This window comes from Symphalangus syndactylus, chromosome 5, assembly GCF_028878055.3.
Source record: "Symphalangus syndactylus isolate Jambi chromosome 5, NHGRI_mSymSyn1-v2.1_pri, whole genome shotgun sequence".
In the NCBI taxonomy this organism is placed as follows: Eukaryota; Metazoa; Chordata; class Mammalia; order Primates; family Hylobatidae; genus Symphalangus; species Symphalangus syndactylus.
Genome location: NC_072427.2, coordinates 143417801 through 143443393, shown reverse-complemented (window position 1 = coordinate 143443393; position 25593 = coordinate 143417801). Strand labels below are relative to the sequence as shown.

The window sequence follows — 25593 nt, the reverse complement described above, 5'->3', positions numbered from 1 at the left end:
CTTTCCTCCTCTTATATAATAGATATAAGTATTCCTCCATAATAATCCAGCTCTGTGCCTTTCAAACTGTTTCCTAACTGGCATCAAGCAGTTTCTCAAGCTCAGACAGGGTATAGTTTCTTTGTGTTTGGAAACTGGATATGCTTTCATGGGAACATGATTTTTTTTTAAACAGAGCTGTTTTCAAAACAGCTTCTTCTAACTTCACAAAATAGCTTAAAACAACCATGAACATTCCTGGCTCAGAAATTCTGCCTATGTAGATTTAAGGGACTATTAGTCTCCTATCACATTTGCCTCTTTCTTTATCCTTCACATGAATTCAAAAAATCAACCTCTCTCACAATTACAGCATCATCCTTTTAAAGTCAAGATCCCTATTAAAATATAAATGTTTCTTAAAGACCGGTTGTACATTATTTTTTCAGTTTTATATTTTATCAGTAGATTAGTGATCTCTGAGACCCATTCATTCTATCTCTGAAATCTACGATTAGTGAAAATGAAAACAGAAGAAATACCAAAAGCAAAAGCCATGAGGACCATCAGTAACTGAGAGAATTAAGATGAGGTGTCATTATGAGAAGGGCTGGGTGAAGGGTGAAAGGTGAAGTTGAAGAAGATAAACTTCACCTCCTTGACAGTTTTGTGAAGGAATGGATAACCACTGGGTAGATACCCTACCCAAAGGAATAAAACAGAAAGGAGCCTGAGCTTTACCCCACATGAAGGTTTATGTTGTCCACAGGCTCAATCCTCCCCTAATTCTTTGTAAACAATGTTGCATGAAAAAAATGTTAGGTCATGTTGACATCTCTGTGGGGGTGAGCACCCCCGCGGATGTATAAAGAATACTATCTAATATTTCTCTTCCCAAATGCTGCTTAGTAGCTTAGTAGAGTTCCGTGTATACAGGACACAGCTGCAGGTTTAATACTGAACTTCCCTACCTCCCTACATTCACACAAAATCTGTAAAGTAAGATACAATGTAAAAGAAACAAGTGCAAAAAAATTTCACCCTGGCCAGGTGTGGTGACTCATGCCTATAATCCCAGCACTTTGGGAAGCCGAGGTGGGTGAATCACTTGAGGTTAGGAGTTTGAGACCAGCCTGGCCAACATGGTGAAACCCCATCTCTACTAAAAATACACAGATTAGCCAGACGTGATGGTGGGTGCCTGTAATCCCAGTTATCTGGGAGGCTGAGGCAGGAGAATTGCTTGAACCCCAGAGGTGGAGGTTGCAGTGAGCCAAGATTGTACTACTGCACTCCAGCCTGGGTAACAGAACAAGACTCCATCTCAAAAAAAAAAAAAAATTCACCCTAAGAAATGATCATTTTGTTATGATGGTATATGCAAAATAGTCTACAATCATAACACTTATCCTTTTTAAAAAAAAATCACTTAGTGTGGCCGGGCGAGGTGGCTCACACCTGTAATCGCAGCACTTTGGGAGGCCGAGGCGGGCGGATCACGAGGTCAGGAGATCGAGACCATCCTGGATAACACGGTGAAACCCTATCTCTACTAAAAATACAAAAAAAATAGCTGGGCGTGGTGGCAGGCGCCTGTAGTCCCGGCTACTTGGGAGGCTGAGGCAGGAGAATGGCGTGAACTTGGGAGGCAGTTTGCAGTGAGCCGAGATTGCGCCACTGCACTCCAGCCTGGGCCACAGAGCGAGACTCCATCTCAAAAAAAAAAAAAAAAAAAAAAAAAAAAAAAATCACTTAGTGTGGCCAGAGTTGTGTTCATTGCTTGGGACACAGATGTTATAATAACTAAACAGACAAGATCCCTGTTTTTATGGAGCTTACTTCTAACATGGGAAACAAATAATAAACAGCTAAACAAATAAAAATGTCAATAATTCAGAAATGATTAGTGCTATGTAGAAAAAGAAAGGAGAATGAGGGACCAAGAATTGATAGGAAATGGAATGGCAGATGGCTAGTTAGCTGGTTACCCAATGACCATTCCCAACTCCTCCCTCTCCTGCCTCTTACTTAAGAGGCTAAAAAGGTAAGATAATAATTTCCCCACCGTCCCTTTCAGCTAGTTGTGGTCACATCAATATAATCTTCTTCTGGCCAGAGACAAGGGAAAGTCTCCTGGCAGGGTGTTGGGAGGTCCTTGGAAAAATGTTACTTCCTTGGTAAAAGGAAAGAGGTGTGTAGTGAGTATTCTCATGGGCCTGGCTGCCTCTCTGCTTCTTGCCACTGTAAACTGTCATATGAAGATGTCGGGGCACTGGGTGGTATCTTCTGAGATCAAGGGAAGTCCTGAGACTCACCGAGACATAGTGCCCTGACACTGTGGTGCTGCTAGGACACTCACCTCCAGACTTACTAAGTGAGCAATCAATGTCTTTATGGCTTAAGCCACTTTGAGTTTTGTTACTCACCTCTGAAAGCACCCTGAGTGAAACAGAGTCTGGTTTTAGATGGAGTGGTTAGAGAAAGATTCTCTGAAGAGGTTATATGGCAGCTGAAACCCCAATGACGGGAAGCCCACCACAACATTCAGGCAGAAGAAATGATGAGTGCAAAGACCCTGGTGCAGGAATGAGCTTGGTATGTGGCTACAGCATATGAATACCAAAGAAAATGATACCTGATATAACCGGAAAAGTGGGCAAAGGTAGGATCACACAGGGCATTGTAGGGCATGGTTTTATTCTATTGAAGGAAAATTCATCGCAGGTTTCAGGCAAAGGAGTGAAATGAATATGACATGTTTTTTTTTTAACCCCCTCGCCCAGATTTATGTTTTAAAAATACAACTTTAGTTGCTGTGTAGGTGGCCAAGAGTAGAAGCAGGGAGAATAGTTAACAGGCTATTACACCCAGCACTTTGGGAGGCCGAGGCAGGTGGATCACTTGAGGTCAGGAGTTCGAGACCAGCCTGGCCAACATGGCAAAATCCTATCTCTACTAAATATATAAAAATTAGCCTGGCATGGTGGTGAGCGCCTGTAATCCCAGCTACTCGAAAGGCTGAGGCAGGAGAATCACTTGAACCCGGGAGGTGGAGGTTGCAGTGAGCTGAGATTGCACCACTGCACTCCAGCCTGGGCAATAGCCAGACTTTGTCTCCAAAAAAAAAAAAAAAAAAAAAAAAAGGCTATTACAGCCTGGGCAACATAGTCAGACCCTATCTCTACCAAAAAAAAAAAAAAGTAAAAATTTGCTGGTTGTGGTGGGAGGCTCCCAGCTACTTGGGAGGCTGAGGGAGAACTGCTTGAGCCTAGGACGTTGAGGCTGCAGTAAGCTGTGATGCTGTGATCACACCACTGCTGATGATGGTGGCTTAGACCAGAGTGATGGCAGTGTAGGTGGAGAAAAGTAGATGAATATTGAAAATATTATGGAGACAGAGCCAACAAGATTATTTTATGTGTGATGGGGTTAGGGAATGGGGATGACCCCTAGTTTTGAGAGCCTCAGGGCAAGAGAGAAAAAGTTTAGGGAGCTTGAAATCAGTAATACTATTTTACACAAGTTAAATCCCCACTAGATATCCATGTAGAGATATCAGTTGGCTACTGAATATGTACATTTGGAAAAATGTCTTTTGAAAATCTTTGCCCATTTGAATCAATTCATTCATCACTCCATAAATATACACTAAGATCACACTATGCTCCAGAATGTACTATGTTAATAATTAGATACACAATGGTAAACCAAACTATATCCCTAACCTCATGAAGATCTAGTGTAATTAGCTGTAGAGGGGTAGAGAGTAGTGAACAGATAAGAAGAAATGAATGTATTAAGTTGTAGTAAGCCCAATGAAAGAAGAGTAGGCTGCTGTAAGAGAGCATGGTGAGGACCCTCCCCTGGGCTGGGGTCAGGGAGGCAATGGAAGCAGCAGCAGAGATGATGAAGAATGGCTCATCTAAATAGACTCTCCAGGACCCCTGCTGCTGACAGATGACAAGAGAGTCTAGCCAACATGCCGCCTTGGGTCCCAGCCACGTTCCAGGTCCTTAACAATGTTCTAGGCTCCTTGAGACCCGGACTCAGGACTGTTGTGATAGTCTGTTGTCCTGGAAGCAATTCAGAGGTTTTTTGTAGACAAAAGAGCCAAAATTATCACGTGGGGAGCAGGTTAGAGAGAAAGAGGGATAAGTGGAGCCGAGAGGAACAAAGTATCCCCATAGATTTTGTTCTGTGTAAGAACCCCAGAACCTAGGAAGAGGAAGAGAGTCTCAGTAATGTTTGCCACTGATGTTCCCATCGGCCTGGTAGGATAGAGCCTTGCCATTATTTAAAGGAAATAATGTGAGTAGTAGGCAGAATTGTCCCCCAAAGATATCCATGCCCTAATCCCTGGAACCTGTGAATTTGTTATGTTATATAGCAAAAGGTATTCTGCATAATAATTAAGGTTATGAACCTTAAAGTGGGGAGATTATGCTGGATTATCCAGGTAGGCCCAATCTAAGCACATGAGCCCTTAAATGCAGACAACTTTCTCTGGTAGCAGCAGGAGAAGTCAGAGAGACTCCAAGCATGAGAAAGAACTGACATGCTATTGCAGGCTCTGAGATGCAGGGGCCCACATAGAGGAACCAGGATGAGACCTCTAGGAGGTATGATGGCTCCCACCTGATAGCCATCAAGGAAATAGGATCTTAGTCTTACAACCACAAGGCACTGGATTCTGCCAACAACCTGACTGAGCCTGGAAGGGCAGTCAACCTCAGAGCCTCTAAAAAGGATCACAGTCCTGCTAAGATCTTGATTTTGGCCCTGGGAGACTCTAAGCAGAGAACTCAGCCAAACCCACCGAGACTTCTGACCTACAGAACTGTGAGATAATGAACAATGTTATCTTAAGCCACTAAATTTGTGTTAACTTGTTACAGCAGCAATAGAAACTAATTCAATGTAGCATTTCTTATATAATTGAATGTGAGTACTAAAATTCATACCAGTCATTCTATCACCTTCTACTACCCTACTAGCATCTGAAATATTAGAAAACCAAAAATCTTAAAGAGTATAGTGCTTTCTACTTCACCTTACACATTGGGCTGGGGGCTAAGAATCCTGGGTTCTAATTCTGATTATAAGCACTGAACAAGTCAAGAGATCCCGGTCTTATTTTTATTTCAGCATAAGGACCTTAAGTAAATCAATCTCCTTGAACCTCTGTTTCCATATCTACAATATGCATGAGTTGGCCTAGATGATTTCTAAGGTCATTTCAGCTCTACGAGCAAAAAGTGACAGGTGGACATTGTTATCTGAGATGAGCTCATTTAATTTATAACCCACCACTTTCATCTGGCAGAGAGCTCATCCTGAGAGTGCATTTTGATGGGAGGAGAGAGAAGTTGTTTAGGGCTGCTGGGGCCCAGCACTGAGAGTTTTTGATATCAAAGATCAGTAGCATGGGTCTCCAAAGGAAAGACGAATTTTACCTAGGGTCCAGCCCAGCTTTCCACAGTAATTATCCTAGATGTGTCAACAACTTCTTACTGAAGATTCCTTGCAAGAACTGGTCTGGTCAAAGAGGACCTGCCACCTGTGTTTGCTTTCCATTCTATCAATACCAAACCTCTCAGAGAAGAGACACATTTCTAGAACCCCTGAGTGTCCTCTGTCAGTTTTCTACATCTTTCTTCCCGGTATGAGGTCTTTCAAATTCTGAAGAAAACCATTTGGCCAAGGAATTTGCACCTCACTAAATTCAATTCACTACAGCAAACATTTTTTGAACACCTGCTGTGTGCTCGTTGAGTTAGAGGGAACCAGTTGTTTTGGAGGTAAATGTTTGGTTTCATTTCTAAGTTCTGACTTCAGTATCAACAGACAAAGACTAGACTTATTAAAGTCAAAGCAAAGAACAATGAAGTAGTTGAGATTTACAGCTATTTGAAAAGAAGGTGAAGGACTTGTTAAGAAGCGAGTATAAGCACTGAGCAGGAAGTTACTAAGCATTGCTTCTCAGGAGCATTCACCTTCTGTCTCACATCTTATTCACATCAACATTCCGGGAAAATTTTGATCTGTACCACTGTCCTCAGTCAGGGTTTTCTAGAAAGCAACCTTCAAGTTTATGAAGCAGATGTTAATTTTTTTTTTTTTTTTTTTTTTTTGAGACAGAGTCTTGTTCTATCTCCCAGGCTGGAGTGCAGTAGTGCGATCTTGGCTCACTGCAACCTCTACCTCCTGGGTTGAAGCGATTCTGGTGCCTTAGCCTCCCGAATAGCTGGGATTACAGGCATGTGCACCACGTGTAGCTAATTTTTGTATTTTTAGTAGACATGGAAAATGAAAAATGAAAGTCTTCCACTTATATTTGTATATTTGCTCTATTATTTGAGAATTTTCAATTCCGTGTTACACCATGTTGGCCAGGTTGGTCTTGAACTCCCGGCCTCAAGTGATCCACCCGCCTTGGCCTCCCAAAGTGCTAGGATTACAGGCGTGAGCCACTGCGTCTGGCCGCAGATGTTAAATTTAATATCGCATTGCCGGGCGCGGTGGCTCACGCCTGTAATCCCAGCACTTTGGGAGGCCGAGGCGGGCGGATCACAAGGTCAGGAGATCGAGACCATCCTGGCTAACACGGTGAAACCCCGTCTATGAAGGCTTCCTGTGTAACTGGAATTACAGGCACACGCCACCACGCTCAGCTAATTTTTGTATTTTTTGTAGAGATGGAGTTTTGCCATGTTGCCCTGGCTGTTCTCAAACTCCTGAATCCCAGCACTTTGGGAGGCCAAGGCGAGTGGATCATCTGAGATCAGGAATTCGAAACGAGCCTGACCAACGTGGTGAAACCCCACCTCTTTTTTTTTTTTTTTTTTAATTATACTTTAGGTTTTAGGGTACATGTGCACAATGTGCAGGTTTGTTACGTATGTATCCATGTGCCATGTTGATGGCCAGACGCAGTGGCTCACGCCTGTAATCCTAGCACTTTGGGAGGCCAAGGCGGGTGGATCACTTGAGGCCAGGAGTTCAAGACCAACCTGGCCAACATGGTGTAACACGGAATTGAAAATTCTCAAATAATAGAGCAAATATACAAATATAAGTGGAAGACTTTCATTTTTCATTTTCCATGTGAAACCCTGTCTTTACTAAAAATACAAAAAATTAGCCGGGCGTGTTGGTGGGCGCCTGTAGTCCCAGCTACTCGGGAGGCTGAGGCAGGAGAATGGCGTGAACCTGGGAGGCGGAGCTTGCAGTGAGCCGAGATTGTGCCACTGCACTCCAGCCTGGGCGACAGAGCGAGACTCCGTCTCAAAAAAAAAAAAAAAAAAAGAATAAATAATAACAATACTCACTTTATTGATTTTTTATGATAATAAAATAAATTACACAAGAAGGGAGCTAAGGACAATGTCTGGAACAAAGCAAGTGCTCAACAAATATTTGCTTTTGTTTTCATTATATGCATTGAAAAAAATTGAGAAGAAATACACCAATATTTTAACAGTGATTGTTTCTAGGTGGCAAGACCACAACTGATTTTTATTTTCATTATCCTTTTATACTGCTTTATACTTTCCAAATTTTCTGGAATTATATTTGTATTAATCTAATATCCAAAAACATGTTTTAAAATAATGCAGATAAAAGAACTCTACTTGTGATATAGTAAAAAGAGCACAGAATTAAAAAGACCTGGATTCAGATCCTGACTCTACCTGCCGTCTGTGGACATTGAACAGTTAAGTTAATCTCTTTGAGCTTCATTTTCCTCAGCTAAAATTGGGGCTAATAATACATATCATAGAAGTTGCTATGAGAATTAAACATGACAGACATGCAGTGTCTAGGAGAGTATACTGAATGAAAGGCTCCAGGAGATGACTGCTTTAAAGGTTTGGCCAAGGGAAAATGACTCCATAAACAGGGAAATGTATTAATGACGGTAACTCCCCTGTTGCATTTTATTTTTTGTTTTTTGAGATAGGGTCTTGTTTTGTCATCCAGGCTGGAGTGCAGTGGAGCGATCACCGCTCACTGCACCCTCAACCTCCCAGGCCCATGCGATCTTCCTACCTCAGCCTCCCGAGGACCTGGGACCACAGGTGTGTGCCACCACACCCAGCTATTTTTGTAGATCTCCCTATAATTTTTTTTTTTTTTTTTTTGAGACGGAGTCTTGCTCTGTCGCCCAGGCTGGAGAACAGTAGTGCAATCTCGGCTCACTGCAACCTCCACCTCCCGGGTTCAAGCGATTCTCCTGCCTCAGCCTCCCGAGTAGCTGGGATTACAGGCACCTGCCACCATGCCCAGCTAATTTTTGTATTTTTAGTAGAGATGGGGTTTCAGCATGTTGGCCAGGCTGGCCTAGAACTCCAGACCTTAAGTGTTCTGCCCGCCTCAGCCTCCCAAACTGCTGGGATTACAGGCGTGAGCAACCATGTCTGGCCTAAGGTCTCCCTATGTTTAGGCTAGTCTCGAATTCCTGGGCTCAAGCAATCCTCCCGCCTTAGCCTCCCAAAGTGCTGGGATTACAGGCGTGAGTCATGGCACTCAGCCTCCCTTTTTCTTTTAAACCATCCTCTCAGAGAGCACAACTCCCGTGTCATCCAATTTTTTGCCTTGGCTGATGGAGAAGAAACTGCGTCCACAGTCTGGTCCTTCTCTCCTCTCCCCTCCCTACATACACCCTAGGAAGGGATGTGATCATTCCCCTGGCAGGCCCTGACTCATTTGGCAGGGTTTACTTGCAGGCAAGCTGTTGTGTCTGAAAGGCAGGACCCAGGTATCACTTTCTCATATTCTTCACCCATGCTCATTGTCCCTCTTCTTATTTCTGCTTTCACCCCTCACCTCTAGGTTGAAATCATACTTGGCAAAGCCTCTCGTCAAGGCAAAGCCTCTCCACTTTCTCTCCCTCTGTTCTATCCTCCCATTTAGCTGGTTGAGTAGGTTGCCCCCTTTTAGACCCCAGAGGGATGTGTAGGAAGCCCAGCTAGGCTTCCAGATCCATGCCTCATGTGTGTGCTAGCCCTGCTTATCTGAGAAGCCCTGCATGTGTCGGGGGCATGTAGCACTTTCCAGCTGGTTTGTGCTTCCATCAGGGCTGTTGTCTCTTTTGTGCAGCTCGCTCAGCAGGTAATGCTTGAGGTGAGCAGCATGAGCTGGTAGAATTCAAGGACCCACACTTTATCCACAACCCCTTAATGATTTAATTAGATGGAAAAATCATAGGTTATGTTTGTGTATATTATCAGGAGGGTGACTATTTTAAGCCTTACTCTCTTGCTAACTTGAATTTAAATCCTGACCAAGCTTTCAAAATGCCCCAGGACAATCTTCTTCATTCAGGACATCTTCTTCAATCATGCCATGGTTTGGGAAAGGCAGTCTGACCCTAACCCACACTGACACTCAAGATCCCAGAGTTCCCTAGGAAATAGTCCTGCAGTCCCATGAGCTTTCTATATAGAGTTCTAAGGACTGGGAGCCAGATTGGATTAGGAGAGAATTGCCTGGGGCAGGAGTTGACTTCTCAAGACATTCACTCTCAAACTGAGTTGAACTGTTTCAACACTGGGAGATGGGACCACCCAAAACATCAGAGGAAAATAAGACTGTTAGGGGTGCTTCCGTCTAGATATGAATAAAAATATCAGGAGAACTTCATTCTAAATGTAAATAAAAATGTCAGGGGGATTGGTGATCTCCAGGAAATAATTTATGTATACTTTCTAAACTGTAATTTGCAGCTGCTCCAGGGCCAGCCTAACTATATAAACTTCAGGCATAATTTTGACTGTTGCCAAGTTCTTACTACACATGTGTCTCCTCACTGTCCTCCCTATAAATACATGCAAAATAAAACAGGCATGGACTCCCAAATTGGCACCAGCAGAATACGTCATTGTTTTGAGTCTTCTCAGTCTTCATTCACAAGAGTATATTGAGAGTTCACCATAAACCAGGCCTGGTGATAAGTGCTAGAAATCCAAAGAGGAAAGGATACCGTCCCTCAAGAAGCTCACTTCATGTGACTATAATAGCATAAAAGTGTTAATTGTTCCAGAGAAATGTAGATTTCAGCAGGGATCAAACGCTTAAGCTAAAAGACTAAAGTTCAATATTGTAGGGGACACAATTACATCTTAAAGTACTGTGCAATGAAACCCTGAAGGGAACTAGTAACTTTTCTTAGTTTTTCCATAGCTTATAGGAATCAGATCAGTCATCTTTTATTATCAAAGGCCAGAAGGAAATCTACACAGATCAAAAAAAGGAAATTTTTATATCTCAGAAATTTCTAGCAGTTAAAAAAAGTTATTAGCAAATCTCCTCTTTACCCTTAAAAACCTAAAATAATTTGCAAAAGATACCTATCCCCTTATTTTAAGGTATAATATCATTTTAAAACAATAAATCCAGTCAGTTTGATATTATAATTTATATACATAGTTTTAGAAGTTTTTAATCTATTGTATTTTGAGAACTAGGTAGGTGCTTTTAAAGAAAATATGCTTAGGCTGGCCTTGCTAGGTTCTGAGGATGGAAGAGTGTTTCTACGTTCGATTTTTTAAAAAACCCATGATATAATTCTAGATTTCTTTTTTCTTGAGACATCAATTGGTCACCATAGTAACATGGCGTTTTACTACAGAGATCTATACAGCACAAGAGAAACAGAACAGCAATTACTTACTGGGTTACTTGGGGGTACAGAATGTGACTACAGGGATAATTTAATATTAAATATAGATTTCTCTGGGGATCTGTTTTAGCAAAGCAAGCTGATTCAATCTTCTAGTAGCGTCAGCTGAACAAAATTTGAAGCCAAACTGACTGCTGACATCATTTGAAATAATATGAGCAGGGAAGCAGCATAGCTCAGTGGTTAAGAGCACAGGCCTTGGGGTCAAGCTTCACAGGTCCAAGTTCTGCTTCTACTATTTGCTAGCTGTGTGATCTTGGGAAAGTTCCCTAACTTCTCTGTGTTTCTGTTTCTTCATCTCTAAAATGTGGGTAATAAAACCTTCCTCAAAGGGTTGTTATAAGGATTCAATGACTGTTTGTGCTTAGAACAGTGCCTTGCACATTAGAAAGAACTTTCTTAAGTATTTGTTAAATAAAGACAAAATAAAATTTAAAGGGGCTCCTCTCTTTGTGCTGAAAATAGTCAAAGACATGAAAATTTGAGTTCATGGCTGATTATTTTAGCCGTAAGTTTGGTAGATTCCTTTGAGAACTTCCCCAGGGTCTTGTTGCTAGCAATTCTACAAGATGTGAAATTCTGTGGCAGTCTACTGTCCTAAATCAGAGCTGGGAACGATCACAAGCACCCCTGGTTCCAGGAACATCAGAAGGAAGATGATCGCACAGCACAAAGGAACAGCACGCCTGCCCACTTCGGCTCCCCAAGCCACTGCCAATAACCTCTGGGAACATAGGCATGGAATAAGCAGCTGAAAAGGGATGAAACAGCTTTTATTGCAGTGATGATGAAACCTAGTTGGTTTCGGTAATTTTTTTCCCCCTTTCCAGGATTCAAGGGGAAAAAATCCTTTTCATCAATGAGTGCTTTGTTTCATTAATTATCACTATACACAGTTTCCATCCAATTTTTCAACAGGCACATACTCTGATGAATTTTCATTTTACAGAACTACCTAGGCATCTTTTCTGGACTGGTAACAAACCTAAAGCCTCTAACCAGCATCTAAGGCAGGACAAAATCTCCAAATTGCCTGGAAAAAAAGAAGGCATTATGTCCTCTGAGCCAAATTTCAGTCGCAATACCAAGGGATCCCTATCACATACCTTCATCCGGACTTGATTTCAGAGACGTTCTCTTTAGATCTTCTTTGTCAGGAATAGCCCTTGCATAGGAGTTTGGAGAATACCATAAACCACGAAGAAAGCCTGGAAACACATTCATTTCTGTCCTTTGCCTTCCCCTTGGCTCACAGCCTGCTTCCTGTTAGGGAGACAAGATGACGCTGTGCAGGGTAGACTGTTAAACCATCTTCCCGCCCCCAGCCCCACTCTCTTGTTGCCCCTCCCTTCTCCTTTCCAAGGCTCTGGAATGTGTCACATGGGAAATGGATCATGTGGCTGAAGGGAAGAATGTGGCCATCTTCTCCCTCCCTTCCCCCACTTTTCCTTTCAGGAGCAAAGCAGCAGAAATCTCTGTCTTGATTGGCTCAGACCAAAAATCTCCATATGAAAAGGGGAAGATTCAATCACCCAAACCTACTTCCTTCTCTATTTTCTTTTTTTTCTATCTGAAGATTTATCCTGACCATTCAGAGTTGCTCAGTATGGGAGATAAATGATGCTTTCTTAACCTCAACCCCTCTCTTTCTTTCTTACAGTCAGTATGCTGACCTGGCAAGGTGTTCCTTAACCTCCCCTCTGGATCCCCCTTAGCACACATCTGGGACAATGGGGTGTTCAGCACCACGGACAGCATTACACCCTCTTCAGTGCTTGTTAAAGCCATTTGTCTATTTCACTCTCAAGTAAATAAAAATATTTTTTAAAATTTCCCTGAGGTCCTGTGCCTAAATATAAACCACACCATACATTTAGGGCTCTGACTTCCCCTACTATCAGCTTACTGTTACCTTATAAACACAAACATAATTTTTATTTTTCCTTAAACCCAAAAGACCATCCCATACCTACCTCCCTGTCCCCATCCCATCACCCATCCTCACCCTTTAAATATGATCTATGTTTTTTTTGGGGGGGCAGGGAGGGAGATTCCTGTAACATAGTTTACTGTATGCCCAAATATCTATGCTTATGGGGAAAACCACAGAAACACATAGGAATTCTGGGGTGTACAAGTCTAGATGTCATTAGCCCCATCCCTAGGCCTCAGGCAGGGCTGAATTGGAGAGGCAGGGAGGGAGCCTGGTTGGAGCTGTTTTGTGCAGGGTCTATCCTGCTTTGCTGACGTCCTAGTTGCCATGGTGCTAGGTAACTGCTGAAGAGGATGGTTTCTTTTAAAACCGGTCACCATGGGAGCCTGCTGACTAAAGAAAGGAAGAGGGAAAAGGACTGAATTGCTGAGGAGGGATTTCAACTAGCATTTTCAGAGCCAAATTGGATTGTTGTCGGTCCTAAATCTTGAAAGGAATCTAGGAATTAGTATGGACACTGCAATAGTTACTCTCCCCATCTTCCACTGCTTCTTTCCTTAAAAATCTAGTTAGGTGCAACTGAATGAAAATTCCAGCTTCACAGATTGACCCTGAAGTGCCATCAGAGGGTGGTGGAAAGAACTCAAGAAATCGGTTTCTCCTCAGGTTAGAACATCTGACTTTTAGGAAGCCATTATCTAAGTCCTAACAGCCTTAATTGGGAGATACGGGTCCCAAAGCATGCAGAGTTTTATGGGAACCAATTTCTAGATCCTCAACTCCTACAAGTATGCATTCTAAAACTGCTTTTCTGAGAACTGGTGCAGTCGAGATGTCATGCTGGTTCTTGGTTTCCACTCAGCTTTTCTTCCATCTTACCATAGATTGCCGAACCTCTCTTCCACCTTTACCTCAAATCCTGCATTGCCTGAATTTAAAAACCTCCTGGGGACCAAATATAGGAATAACTGAAAATATTGGGGATAGATTGAGAAAGTGAATAGCTCCAATACCTGGGTAACGAATCCTTTTAAAAATCAGGAGCTTTCCAAGTGCTTTCAACAAAATTGGAAACAAAGCACTACCCAGTGGTCCACTGAGAAATTCATTAAAATGGTTTTCTTAAAACAGCGCTCTTACCGGGCATGGTAGCATGTGCCTGTGGTCCCAGCAACACAGAAGGCTCAGGTGGGAGGATTGCTTGCACCCAGGAGGTTGAGGCTTCAGTGAGCTCTGATGGTGCCACTGCACTCTAGCCTGGGAGACAGAGCTAGACTCCATCTCTTAAAAAAAGATAGAAAGTTCTTCTTTGCAGAAAAATGCTAGTTAATAAATACAGACTACTATAGTTAGAACACCATTTTTGCAACCCCGAGTGAAATAATTGACTCAGGAAAAGATCACAAAAGGTGTTCAAAGCATAAGATGAAAAGTTGTTGAACAGGTTATTTGTAGATTACTTATAAAGTGCAAAGGGATGTGTGTCCTTTTTCAATGGAGAGAGTGGGAGGGTGGGTCATTATCTTAACCAAGTGACCAAATTTAGCGTTACTAATAGTGAAACAAGCTGAAATTATGTGCCTAACATGAAATGAGGTAACCTACTCAATGTTACTGAAGTATTCTTTCTAAAAATGTTTAACCTGAATATAATCAAATCTGTACATGTAATGTTTTTTTTTAATATAAAGGCAAGGGTTGGAGAAGCAAATTATAAGATATTATGAGGAAATAATCAGCCAAATCAAGAATGCAGACTATTCTACAAGAGAACTAGCTTGGACTCATCAAAAAGTCAAGTCATGAAATAAAAGGCTGCCTACCACAGTGAGTTACCTCCATGTTGAGGGCAGTGCTCAGGGTAAGGGATTTCTGCCTTGACTCCCTTTTTGAGACAACTGCCCAAGTCCTTCAAACCTCATTCCTTGCATTTCTATGGCTGTTCAGGCCAAGTACACGACAGCATGGTCAGACACAGATATGACAATCAATTATTCTAAGCCTTTCTGTTCCCTTGAAGGATGATGCTGAACTAACAGCCAGTAGGCCTGCCACAACCAAGGCAAGGTAACCCCACAGCAGGGGCCAGGGGTACTGAGTCTGCCAGGGGAGGTGGCCAATACTCCCTGGGAGATTTGTCTGAATCCAAAGGTGGGACATGAGTTCACCATGAGTTCACCAGCTGCAGGCTTCAGCATCACAGGACAGCATGTTCCCCAGGGATCAGGCAGACAAGGGGTATGTATTAGGTTGTTCCTGCATTGCAATGAAGAAATACCTGAGACTGGGTAATTTATAAAGAAAAGAGGTTTAATTGTACACTTTTGCAGGCTGTACAGGAGGCATGGTGCCCACATCTGCTCAGCTTCTGGGTAGGACTCAGGGAGTTTTACTTATGGCAGAAAGTAAAACAGAAGCTTGCATGTCACATGGAGAAAGCAGGACCAAGAGAGAGAGTTAGGGGTGGTGCCACACACTTATACAGCAGATCTTGAGAGAATTCACTCACTATAGTAAGAACAGCACCAAGACATGAGGGATCTGCCCCATGACCCAAACACCTCCCACCAGGCCCCACTTCCAACACCGGGGATTACAATTCAACATGATATTTGGCAGGGACATAAATTCAAACTACATGAGGGTGTCATCCTGGAAACTTGAAAGTACCTCAGTGCATACTCTAGGTCCAGAATGAAGCCAGGAGGTACCCTCTCTCTCATCAGTGCCACAAGGATATGTAATTATACCCCTGCTTCCCCCCAAACAAGTGAACGTCATCTTCAGAAAAAAATGACAGGACCTCTTTGGGAGGTATTATGAAAGATGAAACATTTCATCCATAGGGTACTAATACTATCTAAAGGAACTGAATGAAATTGAACTATATTTGAAACAGGATTAGACACTTTTTTTTTCTGTAACCTAACAGGTTGTGGTGGTTTTAAAATACATCCACAAATTCTTTGATATGCCTTCAAAGAATGCATCTAAGGTCTGGCTGCCACATTAGATTTTAGATGTGAAACCTAATCCACCTCCCCCTGAATGTGGGCTAGACTTAGTTACTTCTTTCTAATAAGTACAATGTGACAGAATTGATTCTGTGACAGTTTCTACCTGGCTCTCACCTTTTTGGATTACTTATTCTGGGCAAGCCAGCTACCACATCATAAGGAAACTCAAGCTGCCTTGTGAAGAGGCCCACACATAGCAAACCGAGGCTTCTCACCAACCAGCACCAACTAGCCAACCTTGTGAGTGAGCTGCCTTGGAAGGAGATTCTCCAGCCCTAGTCAAGTGACCATACCCCTAGCTAACATCTCAACTACAGCTTTGTGAGAGACCCAAAGCCAGATGGCCTAGTTAAGCTGCTCCCAAATTCCTGATCCACAGAAACTATGACATAATGTTTTTGTTTGCTTGTTTTCTTTTTTAAGCTCTGTTGAACTTGATATTATTCTTTCAAGATACTAAACTGTAGGGAATTTTGTTATGCAGTAATAGATGACTAATAGGTGAAAACTCTAGACAAAATAAAGAACCTACATTTTCATGAGATATCTGTAGCGAGTTAAATAAGTGTCTTTGCTATACATGTGTATCCCTAATGTGGAAGATACATGGTTTTATTAGGACAAAGAACATTAAGAAGGGGAGAACATAATTAGGCACATAACACTGTTGTCTAAGGAGAAAAATAAATCCCCTTAGGTTGAGATGGATTTATTATGACTCAGAGGAAGTGCAGGGAACTCAAGAACAAAAAGTGGCAGCCAGACCTTAGATTAGACAAGGGTCCTGAAAGTGGTCAGACCCAAGGTAGCTACTGACTCTCTCTTTCTCTAGGAGACCACATGGCCTACTACCTCCAATTCTCTCTGTTTCTTCATTAGCTGCATTCACCAGCTTCTCTTGAAATCAACTAGTTCTGCTTGTCCCTTATTGTATTACTGGCCCCAAAATGGCTGCCCCTAAATGGTGGCCTTGGATCTGAAATTCACATGTCCTTATAAATTCAATGCTCCTGTCAGAGTGATCCAGTCTCTCAATGTTCTGACTCTAAATTCTTAGGAGGCAGAGTCTGTTTGACCCAGCCTAACTCAGATACAGAGCCAGATCCAACCAGCTGGGAGAACGGGATGGAAAAGAGTTCCCGTACTATCTTCTCAGCACTCTCTAAAAGGGCTGTTGGCAATTTTACCTTTTTGTAATTCTATTTGAGCAAGTTGGAAGTTTAATTAGCTTTCCAACCAACCAAATTTCTGCATGCGAGTCTTAACCATATTTAAGTGTTACTATGGCTTCAAAGAAGCTATCGATTCTGAAGTAGTGGGTTTTGATTGAGTTGACTGTTTTTAAATAACTGTTTGGATTTTAATTGTGATGCAGAAGTTATAGTAACAAACATTTGGTTTTGTACAGATATTATTTCCACTCTGGTGGATAAGCTCAATAAAGGTCATATCCTAAACTAAAGAAAAAATAATAATAATTAAAAAATGAAAAATAAAAAAAGAGCTGTTGGTCAATTTTATAAAAGGCAAGGTCAAACAGAGGGAGGAATGACTGATCGATGAAATGACTGGTCTCTTGGTGTATCTGTTTCTAAAATTCTATTAACTTTCCAGAATGAGCCTTCTAATAGCTCTGGTCTAAACTCAACCCCTGTGACCTCCATGTCACCTCCATTTGAGTCACCTGCTGAACAAGCATGCCCTTCACACTGCTTGTACTGCCTCCGTGGCTTAGACTTGACAGGTTCTCTGCCTTGTCCTCTTTGTGAACATCTACTCCTCTTTTCAAACCCTGCTGGGTTTTATCTTATCTGTAGTTCTATTTCTCTCCCACTCTGTATCCTTCCAAAATAAGTTACTCACATTTTCCTTTTCACCATAGTACTTTAATTTTCACATATGCTACTTATATGATTGCATATATCATATTGCATTGACTTCATAGATTCTTGTAGGGCGGATGTCATCCAATTCATCTTTATACCTCTAGGATCTAAAACAGCAAAGTAGGTGCTCAGCGACAGTGTACCAGCACACTGAATAAGCATGACTTTTGAGATTAACCTAAAACCAGCTAATTTTTATTTTCCACTGTCCCTTTGAAAACACCCTTCAAGGGTGTCTGGTTGCAAGGTTGGTTCTTCTCCTATCCCTGATTAAAACCTGGGTGGTCCCGTTACTTTTTCTGGTCACTTTTAGTTAAGAGATGTTAATAACTAAAATATCCAGTCCTGTATAACAGTCAAAAGTTGGCACCTGACTTAGTTTAGGCAGTTCTCCCTCCTCCCAGTTTGTGCCTTCTGTAGTAGACTTAGCAAAAAAGTGTGGCCACTTCTCTTTTTTCCTGACTTGTTTCCTTAGATCTTGCCCCTCCTAGTTTCTGATCCCTCCAGGGTTTGAGAGGAGGATGAGCAGTACGTCTTACTTTGTCGGTACTATCATGAGCTGCCATCAGTTTCCCTGTACCTCACAGGTATTAAAGACTGATTCCTTATCTCATGGGCACTTATGTGGGTTTAGGGGGACAAAACTCTACTTCTATGAATTTTTCAACTATAGCTCCTTTGACCAGCTGGCCACTTACCTAACTCCAGAAAGACCTTTAGCTTTTCCCTGCTGAAGTCTATTCCTCTCTTTGAGTGGTCATCTTGGTCAGGTCCAGTGATGACTCGCTGCTGGCTTCTCTTGTCTTTTTTTTTTTTTTTTGGTAACATTAGCCAGGTTAATGGCGGGGTTTTGCCATGTTGCCCAGACCGGTCTTGAACTCCTGGGCTCAAGCGATCCTCCTGCTTTGGTCTCCCAAAGTGCTAGGATTACAGGTGTGAGCTACTGTGCCTGATTCAAATTTAATTTCTTGCATCCCCAAAAGAGGCAGAAAGAAAGATGGACTGGATACCCTCATTTATAGAACCAGAACCCCATACTGGTACAATATGAAAGTTTCTGAAAAAGGTCCAACAGGTATTTGATATCCACAGAGCACAAGAGACCTAATTATAGTTTTGTTTTTTTTTTCTCCAACTGGGCTTAAGCCCCTTTCTCCTTTGCTTTCTGAGCAAAAGTACTGCTGGCCTCCAGCAGCTGAAAAAGCCCTTAAGAAACTGAAGCATTACTTGTCTTTGGCTCTAGTCCTGGCTCACTCTAACTCATAAAAACCTTTAAAGACACAGACCAATCTGTCCAGCATTCCTGTCGGTCCCAGGAAGATTCTCTGTCACTCATGTGTGCCTGCTTTTCAAGAAAAGGAACCCAATTAAAGACAGGTAACTTCAAGTGGCAAAAGATATTCTTGGCCATTATCACTACCTTTTTTGTCCTATGTTCAATAACTAAAGTAGTATGGTGATTTCAACTTCTGAATTATTTATAAACCTAGAAACCAGAATTGTCCTACTAGCAAGTAACTTGTCTCTTAGAAGCTGAAATTGCTGGCCATGCCACTTCTATTCCAAGTGATTCTCTGTTCCTTGAAAGGCTACAAAGGCAGGCTTGAACCTCACCTTTCTCATCTGTTAATAATAACAAAACCACTTGTGTGGTCACAGCAGCCACATCAACCCTGATAAGCTACAGGAAAACACTTCATTATCAATGCCCTGCTGCACGTGCATTCCCGTGTATAGCAGACTCTCATTGGAAAAGAACCCACATTTCAATCATGCCTTGATGCCCTCCCCAACCAATGAGGTATTGCAGGTTGTAAAGGTCCACCCCAACCCACTACTGCCATCAGCCCTGCTGATGGCCCAAGATTCACCATGTGTAATGCAATAAAGACATCATTATCTGTGTTGCCTGTGCTAGATCAAAAGACCAGCTTGGGAGATTGAAACTCTTCTATCTCTACAGCTAAGCCTGTGTATCCTGGCAATTATACTAATGGCTTTATCAATGACCTTTCCCAAATTAGTATGTTAACCCCATTCTTATCACAGTGGCCTCCCTCCTGAATAGAGCTCATGATGCCCTACTTATCTGCCTGTCTCAAGCTCTAAACTTCATTCCTCCAAACGTGTTTTCCAAAACGGAGTCTTGCTCTATCGCCTAGGCTGGAGTGCAATGGCGCGATCTTGTCTGACTGCAACCTCCGCCTCCTGGGTTTAAGCAATTCTCCTGCCTCAGCCTCCAGAGTAGCTGGGATTACAGGAGCGTGCCACCACGCCCAGCTAATTTTTGTATTTTTAGCAGAGACGGAGTTTCACCATGTTGGCCAGGCTGGTCTCAAACTCCTGACCTCGTGATCCCCCTGCCTCGGCCTCCCAAAGTGCTGGGATTACAGGCGTGAGCCACCATGCCTGGCCCTAGAGGGAACTCTTAAAGCAGTGGCTGTCAACCTTAGTTGCAAAATGGAGAGCTTTAAGAAAGTACTGATGGCCAGGTGCGGTGGCTCACGCTTGTAATCCCAGCACTTCCGAAGGCCGAGGCGGGCGGATCACGAGGTCAGGAGATCAAGACCATGGTGAAACCCCGTCTCTACTAAAAAATACAAAAAATTAGCTGGGCGTGGGTGGGTGCCTGTAGTCCCAGCTACTCGGAGAGGCTGAGGCAGGAGAATGGCGTGAACCCGGGAGGCGGAGCTTGCAGTGAGCCGAGATTGTGCCACTGCACTCCAGCCTGGGCGACAGAGCGAGACTCCGTCTCAAAAAAAAAAAAAAAAAAAAAAAGTACTGATGTTTGGGCTCCACTCGCAGAGATTCTGATTTAATTGGTCTAGGGTAAAGCCAGGGCATTAGGATTTTTTTAAGCTCCCAAGGTGATTCTAATGTGTGGGCATGGTAGAGCACCTGTCTTTTTTTTTTTTTTTTTGAGACGGAGTCTCGCTCTGTCGCCAGGCTGGAGTGCAGTGGCGCGATCTTGGCTCATTGCAAGCTCCGCCTCCCAGGTTCATGCCACTCTCCTGCCTCAACCTCCCGAGTAGCTGGGACTACAGGCGCCCACCACCACGCCTGGCTAATTTTTTGTATTTTTTTTTTTTTTAGTAGAGACGGGGTTTCACCGTATTAGCCAGGATGGTCTCGATCTCCTGACCTCGTGATCCAACCGCCTTGGCCTCCCAAAGTGCTGGGATTAGAGGCATGAGCCACCGAGCCCGGCCTGGTAAAGTACCTGTCTTAAATCTCCCTAAATACAGACGGACCTATGATGCATAGAGCATCCACAATTCAATCGGTAGGTGGCGCGTACTTTATACTAAGTTCTATGCTACCTCGTTTTGTCATTACAATAATCCTATGGCACAGGCACTATTATCCTTATTTTACAAATAGAGAAACTGAGATTCAGACAGTCACACAGAGTGATCGGCAGACCCTAAAGTCAAAGCCCAGGTCTGATTCCCAATTGTACACACTTTATATGACATCATATCGAGATGTCATGCCTCTCAGAGCTGGATGATCCCACTCCCTAAAACAAGACACCCAGGCTTCAACCCTGAAATCCTATTCCATTGCCTCCATGGATTTTTCCTGCAGCATTTTCCTATGCACTTCACACATACAGTGCAGCTGCCAGGATATACTTCAGGCTGCCAAAATGAAATGAAATCACTTTCTTGGTAAGTGACTACCATGCCTGGCTCTTTACTGAAGTACTTCGATTCTATATATTCACACTGGGATCCTTCTCCATCACTGCTAGCTTCAATCCTGTGGCTTTCCATATTTAGTTTTTCTTACAGATAAAGTGATACTGTTTACCTATCAGCCATTCGTTTGTTGGAGTAAAATTACGTATTCCATCAGCATTCTTCTGCCTTGTACTCCAGATAGTATACAAAGAATCAAAATATACTAGCTAAGTGGCATAGAATTGCTGCCAATATCAAGATGGACTCTAATATCTAGTGAACTGGGAGGCTAGAAGTATGTACTTTTGTAAGATGTCAGTGACACACCTGAGTAATGTGGTAGCTAAATGCCACCATTTCATTCCATGAAATCCACATTTCATTCCGGCTAAAGAGTAAAGCTGGTGAGAGGTGGGAGGGGCCAGGAGGCTCCATCGGAAGGAGGCAGACACTTCAGGTGTTGGGTGGTGCCTTTAAGATGTTGCAGGGCCAAATCCAATGCCTGTGCATGTGTCCCATATATCCTGAGAGACAAAAAGAGGTCAGATTGGTCAGATCCTCCAGACAGTTCCCAAATTCCTGACTTCTGTTACCGCGACTGTTCTTCCCAATTCCACCTCGGCCTGTGTTCAGGACTGTGGCTTTTAGAATCTTCCTCATTCCATTCCATTAGGGGCGTCCCGATTTCCACCTTATATACACCATGTACTAAATGCATGCCATTTCTGCCTGTTTACAAACATGCATAAGTTCACACTCTTTTAAGAAAAATGTCCTCTACTGTCAACTTCCTTCTAGTCTGGCCTCCCAGGTAGGCTAGAGCTATACTGCCTTGATTTACCTTTATTTACCTCTCAAATCTTCCCATCTTCTCCTTCCCACTGTATTACCTTAGCTCACACTCACATCCTCTTGGTCACCAGCCGAAAAATAAATAAAACTCCTTTGTCCCTTCAGATTTCTCTCTTATTCTACAGCCTCATTGATTGGCTCTCCCGCTCCCACTCCTTTACTACTTTATTCGCTGAAACCTCCCCTCACAGAGTTCACGGCCAATATAAAAACGGAAAGAAGGGATGACTTGTATGGTCATCCCTTTTGGTGGACTTTTGCCTGCAAAATCTCAGAGAATGTGGTGGTGTGTACTTGAATCCATCACATCAACGCGACGGACACTCCCCAAGGGCCAAATTGGACCGCCTCTCACTAGGCGGAATGTTTTGGAACTTTCGCGCGCTAAAACTGATGAGCCAGACGCATGCGCAAACGTACACTCCCGAGGTCGCGCTTCTCCTCAGGCAGATCTCGCGTGGTTTGGTGATGGCCGGCTAGTAGGAAGGTTTTCTGTGGCGTTGAGATCCCCCCGCCTTTTTTTTTTTTTTTTTTTTTTTTTTTTTGCTTTCCCAGTGGATTAGGATTAGTGCTGCAGTCAAATGAAAAAGGTCAAGACAAAAAATTAGGCCACTATAACTAGCCGACAGGCTAGCGGCATTTCTCGGGGGCCGAGGAATTCCACGAAGATCTCTGCGGGGCCCGGTAGGCCGCGCAACTAGTTCTTCAGAAACAAAATTTTTTTAAAAAGTAAAAATAGAGGAAGTCAGCCAGTTTATCACCTTGGAACCAGCGTTTTGTTTGGCTTTTCCGCTTTTCACTCTACGAGAAAGCCCATTGGCGGCTACCCAGGTTACCGTCCTGTTGCCATTGCGCCTGCGCGGCGGTTTGTTTACCAGTCCAGGCGAAGCGCTGTGTCCCGGTTCTCGCCGCCCCGAGCGCCTTGGTTTGCTCACTTGACGTGTAATTCATAATGAAAGTCATGTTTTCGTTTGGGAGCACGGATCGGAGGTTTAAAACTGGACAGTTTAAGTGTCAACTTGAGACCAAAGAAAATAATGGTAGTGAAAACACTGGACACTCAGAAATCGGTGCCGCGTCAGAGCTGTCACGGAAGATGTTTATAATGAACCCGAGGAAAACAATAGCACCACCCTAACCAGAACTAAAAAGTGGCAAGCAGCCACAGTTAATCAAACTCATAGGTGGCATTTAGTTACTGATTTAGAATGTAGGCCCCGTTATGGTAAAAATGCAAATAATACCAAACCTAAGGTCATCTTTCTCGAGCAAACCTCGAGCAAAACCTACATGATTTAAGACTGGCTCTTGAAGCGAATTAAAAAAAAAAAAAAAAAAAAAAAAAGGCAGCCATGCAAAATTTGAAACTTAGAGACGACTCTAGAAGCATTAACCCAAGAAAGCACGAGCCAACAAACAAATTTTTGAAATGGTTTGAAGAGCTCTTCAAAGTCAGTTTCAGGTGGCTTAGAAGAGGATGTTGCTTATAAAATGAGATCTGATGGAAACTTGTTTTACAGATATGACTGGATTTGTTTGAAAACAAAAAAAGGCAGGCAAAGTGACTTTTTAAAAAGTATTTTTATGGAAGGATTTCTAATGATACATTTTAATGTGCTCAAAAAACAACCTTAAATAACTAGTAGATTCAGCCAAACCTGGATCATTATTATCTTAGAGTTGGATAAAAGCATAAATGTTAACAATTTGGCAATTTTATTAGACTCTGTTATGTTTTTGAATGGTGAATTTGAAGACTTCAACTTGTAACAAGAAATTTTCTAGAAGGAAAGTGGGATTTTCAAGAGATATGAAATTAAGCAGAGAATATGTATGGACATGTGCGCAGATGGAACCAAATTTTGAAAGCTTTGCATGTGTCCAGCATCGGTCACAGAAAATCCTTTTATCTCAAGAAGTTAGCCTCTGGATTTTCTCATGTTCAATATGATAAAATTCAGTAAATCCAGCAGCCTGAATACCTTTTAACACAAATTTGTACCAAAATGGGAAGTAACTTTAAAATCCCGCTCCGTTATCTAGAGGTACTCTGACTTGGTTAAGGTAAGGTGAAAATCGGTTTTCCAAGCCAGTATTGAACTGGCATTTTCATCATGAAGAAAAAAAAAATGCAGATAAAGTGAATGGGTATCTTGTTCACTTTAATGATTAAGACTAACTCAGAAAGCTGGCTTACTTTGTCAAGGCAAACAACCAGTATGAAACAAACTGAATACTCTCATTGCACATAATGAGAAGGCTTGAATGAAAATTAAGTAAGTATGGGAGTGGAAGAGCTGATAAAGAATAGTGACTTCTTTGAGACTCCTAGTTCATTTACATGAAAATTATAGTGTAAGAATAGTAAGTTGTCAAATAAAACATTTTTCTTCACTGAAAAAAAATCTTTGGTGAGTAATATAAACTGACTGATGGATTGGTAATTTAGTCTGCCCTGTGAGTCAGAAAATATGCTTACCAAAATTTCCACTATCAGTAGCTGAAAAAGTTAATCATGCCATTTCTTTAGCCAGTATGCTGGGCATGCTCCCCTGTGATTACCCTGATACTGTAAAGTAGTGAAAAAACTGATGCCATCTGTATCCACATATTTATGTGAATCTGAGTTCTCGAATTCTTGTGACCTCAGGACAAATGAAGAAATTGCCAAATAATGAATCTGATATGCATCCCCAATTACTCAAACTTGGTTAAAACCACACAATTTAACCTTATTAACTGAATGATAGGACATTTTTTTCATGATCGATAAAGCATTTTTTTTTCTCAAGACAGTCTTGCTCTGTCACCCAGTCTAGAGTGCCATGGCTCGATCTCGGCTCTCTGTGACCTCCGCCTCCCGGATTCAAGCGATTCTCTTGCCTCAGCCTCCCGAGTAGCTGGGATTACAGGCGCGTGCCACCACGCCCGGCTAATTTTTTGTATTTTTAGTAGAGACGGGGTTTCACCATGTTGGCCAGGCTAGTCTCGAATTCCTGACCTCGTGATCCACCCGCTTTGGCCTCCCAAAGTGCTGGGATTACAGGCATGAGCCACTGTGCCCAGCCCATTTTATATAGCATTCTACAGTCACTCCTAACTAATGCATAGGGAACAGTTTGGGAGACAGGGAATAGGGAAGGTGAAGAATTTGGTTTATCACAGTCAGTATGAGCATTGAAATTAACTTAATCCCCAGGGAAAAGAAAGAATGAACTTGGCCAGAAACGGTGGCTCACGCCTGTAATCTCAGCACTTTGGGAGTCTGCAGTGAGCGGATCATGAGGTCAGGAGTTCGAGACCAGCCTGGCCAACATGGTGAAACCCCGTCTCTACTAAAAATACAAAAATTAGCCAGGCGTGGTGGTGCACACCTGTAATCCCAGCTACTCGGGAGGCTGAGGCAGGAGAATCGCTTGAACCCGGGAGGTGGAGGTTGCAGTGAGCCGAGATTGTGCCACAGCACTCCAGTCTGGGCAACCGAGCAAGACTTCATCTCAAGAAAAAAAAATTGAAAACATACATATTAGGGCCAAATTGCAGGGTTTGTGCATGAATCCCT

The 25593-nt window shown here is 42.6% G+C and overlaps 1 protein-coding gene across 4 annotated transcripts in view; it reads right to left on the bottom strand.

The window, feature by feature from the left end:
• Positions 1 to 25593, bottom strand: part of GPR19 (G protein-coupled receptor 19) — a 54337-nt gene that overhangs the window by 10350 nt on the left and 18394 nt on the right. The window contains exons 2-5 of one of the 4 annotated variants that reach the window (XM_063639659.1): positions 21507 to 21703; positions 17474 to 17603; positions 13734 to 13876; positions 11767 to 11923 (exon numbers count right to left, since the gene is read on the bottom strand). The gene's annotated coding sequence lies outside the window, so the exon portion shown is untranslated. Of the gene's footprint in view, positions 1 to 11766; positions 11924 to 13733; positions 13877 to 17473; positions 17604 to 18194; positions 18475 to 21506; positions 21704 to 22069; positions 22385 to 25593 lie in introns of those variants that run through there. The other 3 variants (XM_055280598.2, XM_063639658.1, XM_063639657.1) reach the window with 3 other exon arrangements.